This window comes from Orycteropus afer, unplaced genomic scaffold (assembly GCF_000298275.1).
Source record: "Orycteropus afer afer isolate SDZICR_OR568_19922 unplaced genomic scaffold, OryAfe1.0 scaffold00710, whole genome shotgun sequence".
Lineage (NCBI taxonomy): Eukaryota > Metazoa > Chordata > Mammalia > Tubulidentata > Orycteropodidae > Orycteropus > Orycteropus afer.
The window spans coordinates 472,199-485,894 of record NW_006922297.1 but is presented as its reverse complement, the minus strand read 5'-3'; positions in this window follow the sequence as shown (position 1 = coordinate 485,894).

Here is a 13,696-nt window from a genome sequence, read left to right as displayed (position 1 = left end):
GCAGGAGTGCATGGAGGGATGGACACAGGGAAGAGGTAACTATGGGAAGGAAGTGGGAGGGCATCTGTTGCATTGTGGTAAATTGTAGTCAATGTCATGAGGCAAAGTGTATGCGAACTGCTGCATGGAAAGTGAATTTGCTCTGTAAATTTTCACCCAAATCACAATAAAAAAAAAAAGGTCCCATTCATCTAGTTTATCTTCTTTTGATTATGTATTGTTGGTTATGCTTGATAGCCTATTTATGACATATATTAAGGCCCCTAAGTTTGCCCCCTTTTTTGTTGTTGAGGAACTTTATAGTTTTAGGTTTCATATTTAAGTCTTTGATACATCTGGGGTTAGTTTTTGTGTATGGTGTGAGGTACAGATCCTGTTTCATTTTTCTGGAAATGGATATCCAGTTTTGCCAGCACCATTTGTTAAACAGACAATCTCTTCCCCATTTAATGGATTTCAGCCCTTTGTCAAAGATCAGCTGACCATAGATATATGGATCTATTTCTGGGTTCTCAATTCTAGTCCATTGGTCTATGTGTTTGTCATTGTACCAACACTGGGCAGTTTTGACTACTGTGGCTGTGTAGTAGGTTTTGAGATATGGGAGTGTGAGACCTCCTACTTTGTTTTTCTTCAATAGTGTTTTGCCTACTCGAGGTATCTTTCCTTTCCATATAAAGTTAGTGATTCTTTTTTCCATAACCTTAAATAATGGTGATGGAATCTGGATTGGAATTGCATTGAATGTATAGATTGCTTTTGGTAGTATTGACATTTTCATGATGTTCAATCTTCCTATCCACGGGCATAGTATATTCTTCCATTTATGTAGCTCTCTTATGGTTTCTTGAAGTAATCTTGTGTAGTTTTCTTTGTACAGGTCTTTTGTGTCCCTGGTAAGATTTATTCCAAAGTATTTAATTTTTTATAGCTATTTCAAATGGTATTGGTTTCCTTATTTCTTTTTCAGCAATTTCTTTGCTGGTGTAGAGGAATGTAACTGATTTTTGAATGTTGATCTTGTGGCCTGCCACTATGCTAAATCTCTCAATTAGTTCCAGTAGGTTTCTTACTAAGTCTCTTGGGTTTTCTAGGTATAGGATCATATCATCAATAAATAGGGATAGTTTGACTTCTTCCTCAACAATTTGGATGCCTTTAATATCCCTTTCTTACCTAATTGCCCTGCCTAGAACTTCCAATAAAATGTTGAATAAAACTGGTGATAGAATGCATTTTGTTTGGTTCCTGTTTGCAAGGGGAGTGGTTTCAGTCTCTCTCCATTGAGAATAATGTTGGCTGTTGGTTTGGTGTATATGCCCTTTCTTATGTTGAGTAATGTCCCTTCTATTCCTATTTTGCTAAGAGTTTTTTTTTCAGTAATGGGTGTTGGATTTTATCAAATGCATTTTCTGCATCAATTGATATGATCATATAGTTCTTTTCCTTTTTTTATTTATGTAGTGGATGATGTTGATTGTTTTTCTAATGTTCAACCATCCCTGCATACCTGATATGAACTTCATTTGGTCATACTATATTATTTCTTTGATAAGCTGTTGGAGTCTATTGGGTGAGATTTTGTTGAAGATTTTTATATCTATTTTCATGTTGAAGGATATTGCTCTGCAGTTTTCATTTTTATTGATGTCTTCACCTGGTTTTGGTACCAAGGTTATATTTGCTTCAGTAAATAAATTTGGGAGGATTCCGTCCTTTTCTATGGTCTGGAATAGTTTGAATAGCATTGGTGTCAGTTCTCTGAATGTTTGATAGAATTCTCTGGTGAAACCATCGGGGCCAGGACTTTTTTTTTGGTAATTTTTTTTATGACCTGTTCAATTTCTTCTTTTTATGGATCTGTTCAACTTTTCCAAATCAGTATGTATTAGTTTAGGTAAGAAGTGTGTTTCTAGAATAGAATCTGTCCATTTCTTCTAGATTTTCAATTTAGTTCAAGTACAATTTTTCGTAGTATCCTGATAGGAACATTTTTATTTCAGTTGGTTCTGTTGTGATGTCACTGATTTTTTTTTCTTATTTGTGTATTTGTATTCTCTCCCTCTTTTCCTTTGTTAAATTTGCCAGTGGTTTGTCAATTTTATTAATCTTTTCAAAAACCCAACTTCTAGTCTTGTGATTTTTTCTATTGTCTTTCTATTTTCTGTTTCATTGTTTTCTGCTCGAATCTTCACTATTTCCTTTTTTCTTTTTTTTTTTTTGCTGTTCTTTCTCTAGTTGTTGGAGATTTTATTTAAGATGTTGATTTTAGCTCTTTATTCTTTTTTGATGTATGCATTTATTGCTATAAATTGGCCTCTGATCACTGCTCTTGCTGTATCCCAAAGATTTTGGTATGTTGTGTTTTCATTCTCATTTGATTTAGGGAATTTTTCAAATTCCTTTTTTATTTATTCTCTTACCCAATCGTTCTTAAGGAAGATGTTGTTCAGTTTCCATGTGTTTGCTCTTTTTCTGTTGATCTTCCTATTGTTGCTTTCTAATTATACAGCATTATAATCTGAGAAGATGCTTTGGAGTATTTCAGTGTTTTTAAAATTGTTAAGACTTGTTTCATGGTCTAACATATGATCTATCATGGAGAATGTTCCACAAACACTGGAAAAGAATGTATATTGTGCTGTTGTTGGGTGAAGTGCTCTGTAGATGTCTATAAGGTCAAGTTGGTGGATTGTATTGTTTGGTTCTTCTGTGTCTCTGTTGAGTTTTTTTTTCCAGTTGTTCTATCTTTCATTGACAGTGGTGTATTAAAGTCTCCTACTCTGACTCTGGAGCTATCTCTTTGTCTTTTCAATTCTGTTAAAGTCCGATTTATGTATTTTGGGCCTCTTTCATTGTGTACATAGATATTTATTATGGTTATATCTTCTTGTTTGGTTGATCCTTTAATCATTATATAATGGCCTTCCTTGTCTCTTGTGGTTTTTGTCTTAAAGTCAATTTCATCAGAAATTAATATTGTCACTTCTCTTTTTTGGTTGTCATTTGCTTGATATCTTCTTCCAATCTTTGATTTTTAGTCTATTATTATCTTTGTCTCTAAGGTGAGTCTCTTGTAGACAGCATATTGATGGGTTATGTTTTGTTATCTGGTCTTCAACTCCCCATCTCTTGAGTGATGAATTTAATCCATTTCTATTCAGTGCAATTATCAAAAAGTATGAATTTGTTGCTGTCATTTTGTTATGTGTTTTTTTTCATGGTATTCCTGGTTTCTTTGTTCCATATGATTTTCTGTGCTGAGCTCATTTTGTTTATGAATCATGTTATCATTTCCTAAGTTACTGCTGTTTCGGTATTTGCTAAATATTTGTGCTTGTCCTCTTTCTTATTGTGATGTGTAGGTTTATCGTTTTTCTTTGAAGTTACCCTGTGATTTATAATTTTCTCCCCAAATTTAGAACAGTCCATTCTATCTTGCAACTCCCTTGATTTCATCACCATTTAGAAGTACTGTAACTACATTATTTTTTTCCCTGTTTTTTGTATTTAGTTGACCTCCTTTGTCAATTGATGTCTCCGGTTCCCTTTTTAAAATCTTGTAAGCTTATTTTACTTTGCATACTTCTATAACTGGGTTCATTTCTGGGTTATGTCATTTTGTGTATTAATGGTCATTTGCTGTTTGCTATTATTGGTTCTCTGTTCAAAGGACTCCCTTTAGTATCTCATGGAAGGTTGGTCTGATTTTAACAAATTACTTTAATATCTGCTTATCTGTAAATCTCCTACTTCATCATCATATTTGTGAAGAGCAGTTAAGAGTGAGTTAGGTTCTTATTAGTGGGTGTGTGTCATTGTTCAGCTGGTGGAGAAGGAGGTGGTAGCTCTCATTCAGTAAGTGGAGCTGCAGGAAATGAGGCTGTGTGTGGTTGGGTTGTATGAGCACAGTTGCTCTCTATGACTCAGTTAGACAGAAACAACAATTGAAAAACCATCAAAAAAGTAAAAGGAAGATGACAGGAAACATACCACACAAACACACAGGAACAATCACCAAAAAGAGAAAAAAGGAGAAAAAAAAAAAAGAGGAGAGGCAATAAATGAGAGAAAATATTTAAAGAAATACTTTAAAATGCCAAAAGAAATATGAATAGAAAAATGACAAAAAAAAAAAAATCTAGGGAAGGGCTAATAAGAGAAAAGAGGTAGAGTAGGAAAATAATGAAGAAAAAATGGAAAAAATGCAAAAGAAAAGTAAGAAATGTGGAGAACTACAAGAAAGGAAAAAAGAAAGGAGCCAGGAAAAGAGAAGAGGTAAAAAGTTGAAAATTACAATCTGGGAAGTGAAGAAGAAAGAATAATAGCAAAAAGGAAAAAATAATAATAAAAATTTTAGAACAGATAAAAACAAATGAAGTAAAAAAAAAAAAAAAAAAAAAAATCTAGCAGGATGAGGCAAGCCAGCCAGGCTGTGTCAGAGCACACAGCCTGGAATGGAATTCTTGCTGGCCAAGAAAGTGGGTTGGAGTGAAGAGTGGCTGCATCCCCTTTCACCAAGGAGGTGTGGGGTATAAGAGTAACAATGGGAACATTGCATCTTTCCAGTCCTCAGTGTCCGGTGTGTCCTTGTGGTCCCCGGCAAGTAGAGCCTATTCTTATGTCCCTGGAATCTGAGAGAACACTGTCACTTTAAATATCCAAAATGGTCGAGTTGCTTGTAAACATTCAAAATGGCTCTGCCCTCCAGACAGCCAAAACCACAGCTCAGCCTGTTTCCCTCTTCGCTGCTTCCCATTTTATTCACTAGCCACCAGTGCAGTCTTCCTTGTGGCCCCTGGCTAGCAAGGCCAGTTTTTAGGTTAATTCTTATGTCCTAACACCACTTTGCAATATCAAAGTCATCCATACTGTCAGGATTGCTGACAGTAGGCAGCTCTGTATGTCTCCTTTTTCACTGTTTTTATGCAGGTTCTTCTACTAGTTGGAGTTTAGTCCACTTCTGCATCATACCCTTCAAAGCTCAGGGCTCCAGGATTATCTTCTGTATCAGTGTTAATTGGTTCTTCTTTTCTTTGTTGAAGAGGGTCTTTGCAGTTTGACTGCCTATCCTGCCATCTTATCAGAACTCCTCAAGTGCTTATTTTTAATCACATGAAAGTCCTACTAGAGAGAGAGCTTAGGGTGAAGTGATAGCCGTGTATCTATCAGCAATTAGTGTCCACAATAATCATACTTCCAGATCTCATTTGTAGTGAAATCAGTAGTTTCAGAAGTAGAGTGGTAAAAAACATTGTGATTCAGAGAAAAGATAATGAAGGTTAAGTTTTCATCAGCAAGAGATTCCAGGACATCTCTTATAGATGTACAACAAAACCTCATGTAAAGGCTAGAATGTTTTGCTCATGGATCTAGAGCAAGTGGATTTACACATAATTTGGTCTGCTGAGAAATGTATGTTTTATCAGAATATCATGATAAATGTTCTTTCAAATGTGGGCTATTTTCACTTGGCATTATTAAAATACTTCTCTTTCTAGTTTAGAAGTGCCAAGTAGAATGTGGAGGAGACTGATATGAGCTTTATCTGAAAGTCTAGAAATCAATACAAGGACAATTTTTGGGCCACAGGATTTAATAGTTTAGAAGTATTACCATTAAACTTGGAGACAGGAGTTAAACAAGCTAAAATATTATATACCTTTGAATTTTCCTACGATTCCCTATGCTCATGGTTTATTTTAAGACATTTTTCTATTTGTTTATCATTGAATGATTAGATTTGGGGCAGAACAACAATTAATATATTAGGCAAATATTTAGTTGAGCTCTGATAGTAGTGAGCTTTGTTTGTTTTAACTAATGCAATCAAGAGAAGAGCATAAACTATATTGTTAGAATACATCTGAGGATATTTAAAACATCCTATCTGGTACACTTGTTCAAAATGTAACTTCCCTTACAACAGTCTTAAGGAGTCAGAATCTGTGGAGTTGGGTCTAGAAATCTACAAATTAAACAAAGCATAGTTGATAACTCTGACATAAAGAATAATTGGAAAACCAGTACATGCTGATGAATCCCAAATTCATATTGTTAGCAGGACATCAATATGCAAACTAATTTCCACTCCCCAAACACAAATGGGACTTTAAAGAAAAGGCTGAATATTACTCATATAATATTGGACTAATCAATTAATTTTGAAAACAAAGAAATTAAGGCCCTCATAGATTACTTACTTCTATAAGTTTATTGACACTGGATTGAGACTGCCTGATTGTGCTCCCAATTCAATGTTCTTTTCATCACATTGATGAAAAGTGAGAATGGAGTTTGAAAAATATTGTATGGAAGTAAGTCGAAACTGTTGAAGAACGCCAAAAGGATCTTGATTATTAGCTTTACTAATTTCATTCAAAATTATTTTTCAAAATGTGCATTGTAAATAAGGCTTCATATACTGATATTTCTAGAATTTGTCTGTCATAGTTTAGGGGCTATATTGTAAATCAAAATAAACTTGAAGTCTTAATATCAAAGATGGTTGATGATAGCAATCCACAGCTACAAATGTTTTTAAAGTTACTTCCATTTTCTTTAAGTATGTTTTACTATTTTTATACTGTGGCAGTTTATGTACAGCAGTCTCATTAAGTAAATCATGAAAAATGATATCAACTAGTCATACAGAAATTTTAATATTAATAAGACACTATTTTGTACTCTTTCTGTAACTATGTGCTGTAAAAACAGTAATTTATGAGAAAAGTATAATAATCAGGCTGTCAGTTTTTACCTCTACATCTTTGAATATACCACATTGAACAGTCTAATTGGCATTGAAACCAGAACCTCTCCAGCCAATGAGACACCAAGTCTGACTTCCTGTCCAACAGAAGCTAAAATTGGATGGTTCACTGAATATCATACCTCACACCACCCCCGATGAAATACTATACCAAGGAACAAAATATTTTCCTGACCTCAGCTGGTGATCAGGATATTCCTTAAAGCATAAGGATTAATAGCCCTTACGATTTTACCCTAACTCATGTGCCCACAGAACCTATTCATACACACACACACACACACACACACACACAAAAAAAAACATTTTGTGGAAGGATAGATTCATTCTGACCAAGGAAATCTGGACCTGCTTTTTGAAGAAGGTGAAGTTGAAGTGGGATATTGGTTACAAAGAAAAGAGACACATGTAAATTAACTCAAGAATAAAAGGCTAGAGTTGCATGTGGACAGATACATACACACACACACATATGTGGAAGTAAAGAAAATTTAAAAGAACTTTTCAGTGTTTAAATGTAATAGAAACAATTATCAAGAAAGCTATGAGCTATTTCCTTGAAACACTTAGAAAAGAATGATATTTTGCATTTACAAAGTATTAGACTTTAGATTTTTTAAAATTAAAAAGAGTTTTAATTAAAGAAGCCTTTTGTTTGATAATAGTAAACATAATGTACAAAGGCTTTTACACACGCACACACACACACACACAAGCAAGACTTTAGACAATGCAGAATAATATTGCCTTATACATTTGGAAAATATTTTATTTTCATTTCTTTACCCCGATCCCTCTTATCTCTTCACATGAAAATGATCCATAGCTATTTCCTTTTTATTATGAGTTGTTGACATTATTACTTAACAGAAATGTATAGCCATGAATTCGTCTCTGATTATCTCTGTAAAATCACAAATTTGGTAAATATTTTTATTTTTAGTCTAATAATAAAATTTCTTCCCTCTCAAAACACCATTATAACTGTTTTTACAAAGACAAATCCATTTTAGTGAACATAGAATCTTGCTATCTTATGTTGCAAAAATTTGTGAGTCACTGTGTCTACCATATCTCTCAGTGTAAGGATAACTTCTACATTGCTTGAATACCTCAGTGATGGGTAGTTAACTGACTCATGGGGCAGTCCCTTGTAGCCCTTTCAGTCAATAGATTATTTACTGAAAACCAGCTCTCAGAAGAGTACCAAGTGAGGCAAACTCTGTTCCAATCTAATCAAGGAGACTGATACACAAGCCACTTTTATACAAAGGTGACTATGATTAATAATATGATATTTCAAAGAAAAAGTACTGTGGGGTTTTTGTCAAAGGATAGATTCATTTTGACCAAGGAAATCTGGATCTTCTTTTCGAAGGAGGCAAGGTTGAAGTGTGATGTCTGTTACAAGGAAAAGAGACTCATGTAAATTAACTCAAGAGTAAAAGGGTAGTAAAAGTGTAGGGTTACATATGGACTAAAATTGAGAAATTATCAGAACAGAAACAGCTCTTAACATCTACCTAGTTTCCCAAATTCTATAAAGAGCCAATTGGTCTTTGTGTCTCCTGGCATATCTCCTCCACCCAGTTGATTCCAACTCATGGAGACTTCATGTGTGTCACAGTAGAACTGTGCTCCATAAGGTTTTCAATAGCTAATATTTGGAAGAAGACTTAAAGCATTTACTAATGAGGATTGAAGACTCCAGCCTTCAGTACAGATTACACTTCAACATAAAGGAAACCAACATTTTCACAACTGAACCAATAAGCAACATCACTATAAATGGAGAAAAGATTGAAATTATCAGGGATTTCATATCACTTGTATTCACTATTAACACCCATAGGAGCTTGTTGTTGTTATGTGCCGTCTAGTCAGACTCAATTCATAGTGATCCCTCCTTGGGTTTCCGAGGCAGTATCACTACAGAAGTAGATTGCCCCATCTTCCTTCCAAGGAGTGGGTGGGTTTGAACCACAAGGTTTCTGGTTAGCAGTCAAGTGCCTTAGGCACTATGCTACCAGAGCTCCCACACACCCATAGGAGCAGCAGTCAAGAAATCAGACCTTGTATTGCACTGGGCAAATCTGTTGTAAAAAACCTGTTTAAAGTGCTAAAGAGCAAAGATGTCACATAGAAGACTAAGGTGCACATGACCTAAGCCATGGTGTTTTCAATAGTCTCATATGCATATAAAAGCTGGACAATGAACAAGGAACACTGAAGATGAAATGTGGTGATCGCAAAGAATGTTTAATAAAATGGACAGCCAGAAGAATGAACAAAACTGTCTTCAAAGAAGTGCAGCTGGAGTGCTCCTTAGAATCAAGAATGGTTAGAACTTCATCTCTCGTACTTTGGTCATGTTGTCAGAAGAGACTGGTTCCTGCAGAAAGATGTCATGTTTGGTAAAGTGGAGGGTCAGTGAAAAAAGAGGAATCCCTTCAATGAGGTGAATTGACACAGTAGATGCAATGATAGGCTCAAGCATAGCAAGAATTTTGAGGATGATGCAGGCCTGGACAGTGTTTCATTCTGTTGTATGAATGCTACAAGTTGAGTTGGAACCAACTCGATAGATCTAACAATAACAAAGTTTGGAAGTAGATTGCCAAGACTTGCTTCCAAGATGCATCTGGAAGAAGTAGGTTAACTCTTTACACTAGCCAGGGACACTCCTCTCAGCATAACTGCTCTCCATCCCAATCAACTAGTTCTGCTTTCACTTATTTTCTGCTGAAATCTAACTTTTTCTCTCTTAATACATCATCTCATCATGGCTTTTCCTGTTTATTTCTCTTTCCATTATGACCTTTGTCCTTACTGCTAACTGGGAATTTTTTTCCAACTTTATAATTTCAAATTCACAAAAGAATGAAAAATTATCTTTTTGTCACATGCAATATGACACAGATTGATGACCAGATTAGATGCCCTAAGGAAAATGATCTATCTTTATTCAAATACCTATGGTGGTATAGGGGAGAGGGGAAGAGAGTGAGGGCACTTGGCTCAAAAGTGAGCTGGAAATTTTCTCTTAGCACTTTCATGACCCATGGGACATATAGTGCCCACTTTTCTGCCTCTCAGTTTTAGTGGGAATCTGCTACCCCTGTTTTAATGTGTGGTGTGATCTTGAAGTGGCATGAATCTGAAGAAAGTTGTCTTGTACCACTAATCCTACCACAAGATATCCCTCAGGACAATTTTATCAATGTCCATATTATGTGTAAATTTTTTTTTTCATTTCATTCAAAATGTCTTCAATTGCTGAAAACACATGGATTAAAAAAAAAAAAGAAGTTGAAAGCAGAAAATAATTCAGTCCTGAAAGATTAAAAGGGAAAGATGCAAAAATTAGGCAATTGAAGGTTTGGCCAGACAAGTGCAATATAGTGGGAAATACAAATAAGGCAAGTTGATATCAAATTGCAATGAAACTTAAGTACTAAAGTGAGAAGAAGCCTTTTCTCTAAAGGGAAATTTTAAAAAGTTTTTGAGAAGGAGGATCATAAGAATAATAGCCAATATTTATATAGCACTCGCTATGACATAGGCACCATTCTAAGTGCTTTGTGATATCTTAAGTTGGATATCAATGAGCATCAGTACAGTTGTACTAATGGAGATTAGTTCTGACATCAGCAAGTCACGGCTTAGAGGAAAGAGCTAGAATTACAGAAAATGCTGTAGATTAGAAAACTGTTGTTACACTTTTAGAAACTGGGATGTAGGAAGAAAAAAAGTTTTACAGAGAAGATGCGTTTGTTGAATTGAAGTCTCTGTGGGACACCAGGTTTTTCATAAAGAGGTCTGGCACTTTGGGGAAAGGTTAAAGTGAAAGAGCAAGATTAGAAAGTTATCTTTGTTACCAAATGAAAGTTTACACAGTGAAATTAGAAAGCCTAGTAGTAAATCCTGATTTAAGGATTGGAACAAATCACTGTTAATAGAGATGATTATAGACTCATGGCTGTCTAAGAGAGCCTTTAAAGACAGTGTATCTCAACATTCTAATTTTGAAAAATGACTTTTGGAAAGTAACAGCATAAATTATTGGTAAAACTGAGATTAGAGCTCTCGTCTATTAAAGAAGAATAAGATTCAGAAAATCCCTATGTCACAGAAAATCAGGCTGGAGGGGATTGATTGCAAAGGGATTCGATGATACTGGGCAGAGCTGAGGAGGAATTAAACTTGATGAAGGCTCTGAAAAGGAATAGGACATTAGCATTTTACTGTCGGAAATTTTTCATGATTAAAATATTCTTCCTTAAATAAAATCCAACCTATACTCCATAACTTCAACTCAGTGGTCCTAGTTTTATCTCCTGCAGCAAACAGCTCCATTTTCTTCTCTTCTCACTTTCTATCTCTTTAACCTTTTTCTCCTCTTCTCCTCTTTAATACCTCTCTCCTTCCTCTTCATCCCTTTCACAATATGAAAGTGGACTAAAGTTTCAATTTTTCAGATCTTTATACTTTTTCAATGTGATTAATACTTTCTTTTTCTTTACAAGTGTTATCCAGAGCTTGATAAAGGACAATTATAAAGAAAACATTTCTTCCAATGCCAACACTTCAAAAATTATAGCCCTCTGATTTCTCATCATGATTTCCTGCATAGGTTTTGTATCACTAAAGGTATTATTTTGTTATGCCATTTAGTAAAATTTGCACTATTTTATTTTATTGATTGTCTTTCTCTCTTATGCAACATGATATATATGTCAAGAGCAGAGATCTGTCTGTTCTTAACATATATGTCAAGATCAGCTCTGACTCATAGTAACCCTATTTATGTACAACAGAACAAAACACTGCCCAGTCCTTCTCCAGCCTCACAATACTTGATATACCAGAGCCCATCGTGACAGCCACTGTATCAATCCATTTCTTTGAGTGTCTTCCCCTTTTCCATTTACACTCCCCTTTACCAAGCATGATATCTTTCTCCAGAGAATGGTCCTTTCTGACAACATGACCACAGTGGGTGAGACAATGTCTGACCATTCTCGCTTCCAAGGAGCATTACAGCTGTACTTCTTCCAGGACAGATTTGTTCATCCTTCTGGCAGTCCACGGTACATTCAGTATTCTTCATCAACACCACAACTCAAAAGCATCAACTGTTCTTTGGTCTTCCTTATTCATTGTCCAGCTTTCATATGCACATGAGGCGACTGATAACACTGTGGCTTGGATTAGACACATCTTAGTCTTCAAGAAGACATCTTTGCCCTTCAGCACTTTAAAAAAGTCTTTTGCACCATATTTTCCCAATGCAAAGCATCATCTGATTTCCTGACTGTGCTTTCATTGGTGTTGATTGTGGAATCAAATAATATGAAATCTTTGACAACTTAAATCTTCTCACCATTTATCATGATGCTGCTTTTTGGTCCAGTTGTGAGGATTTTTGTTTTCTTTATGTTGAGGTGTATTCCATACTGCAGACTGTAGTCTTTAATCTTCATCAGTAAGTGCTTTAAGTCATCTTCACTTTCAGGAAGGAAAGTTGTGTCATCTGCATATCACGGGTTGTTAATGAGAATGAGCCTTCCTCCAATCCTGATGCTGCATTCTTCTTCATATAGTTCAGATTCTCAGATTATTTTCTCAGCGTACAGATTGAATAAGCATGGTAAAAGGATGCAACCCTTATGAACACCCTTTGTGATTTTAAACCATGCAGTATCCCTTTATTCTGTTCAAATGACAGCCTCCTGGTCCATGTACAAGCTTCTCCTGACCGCAATTAAGTGTTCTGGAATTCCCATTCTTCTCAATGTTATCCATAATTTGTTATGATTCACAGAATTGAATGGTTTTACATAGTCAATAAAACACAATTAAATATCTTTCTTGTATTCTTTGCTTTCAGCCAAGAGCCACCTGACATCAGCAATGACATCGCTCATTCCATGTCCTCTTCTGAATCCAGCTTGTACCTCTGGAAGTTCCCTGTCAATATACTGCTACAACCATTTCTGAATTATCATCAGCAAGATATTAGTTGCTTGTAATATTAATAATATTGTTCAATAATTTCCACATTCTGTGGGATCACTTTTCTTTGGCATAGGTATAAGTATGGAACTCTTCTAAACAATTGGCCAGGTAGCTGTAGTCCAAATTTCTTGGCATAGAAGAGTAAGTGCCTCCAGTGTGAAATCCATTTGTTGAAACATCTCAATGGGTATTCCATCAATTTGTGGAGCCTTGTTTTTCTCCAATGCCTTCATTGCAGCTTCAACTTCTTCTTTCATGGCTTAAAATCAGGAAGGACCTTTTTTTTTTTTTTTGTATAGTGACTCTGTGTATTCATTCCTTCCAGCTTCTTTTGATATTTCCTGCATCAGTCAATATGTTGCCTGTAGAAACTTTCAATATTGCAACTCGAGGCTTGAATTATTTCTTCAGTTCTTTCGTCTTGAGAAATGCTGACTGTGCTCTTTCCTTTTGGTTTCCTAACTCCAGGTCATTGCGCATTTCATTATAATAATTGATTTTTCTTCTCAAATTGCTCTTTGAAATCATCTGTTCATTTATTTTATCTTGTCATTTCTTCCATTTGCTTTAGCTATTCTCCATTCAAGAGCAAGTTTTCAACTCTCTTCTGACATCCATTTTGGTCTTTTCTTCTTTTCCTGTCTTTTTAATGACCTCTTTCTTTCTTCATGTATGACATTCTTGCTGTCGTCCCACAATTCTTCTGGTTTTTAGTCACTGGTATTCAATGCATGAAATCTATTCTTTAGATGGTCTCTAAACACAAGTGGGATATAGTAGAGGTCATATTTTGTCTCTTGTGGACTTGTTTTAATATTGTTCAGTTTCAGCTTGAACTTCCATGTGAGCAATTAATGGTCAGTTGTACAATCAGCCCCTGGCCTTATTTTGGTTAGATATATTGAG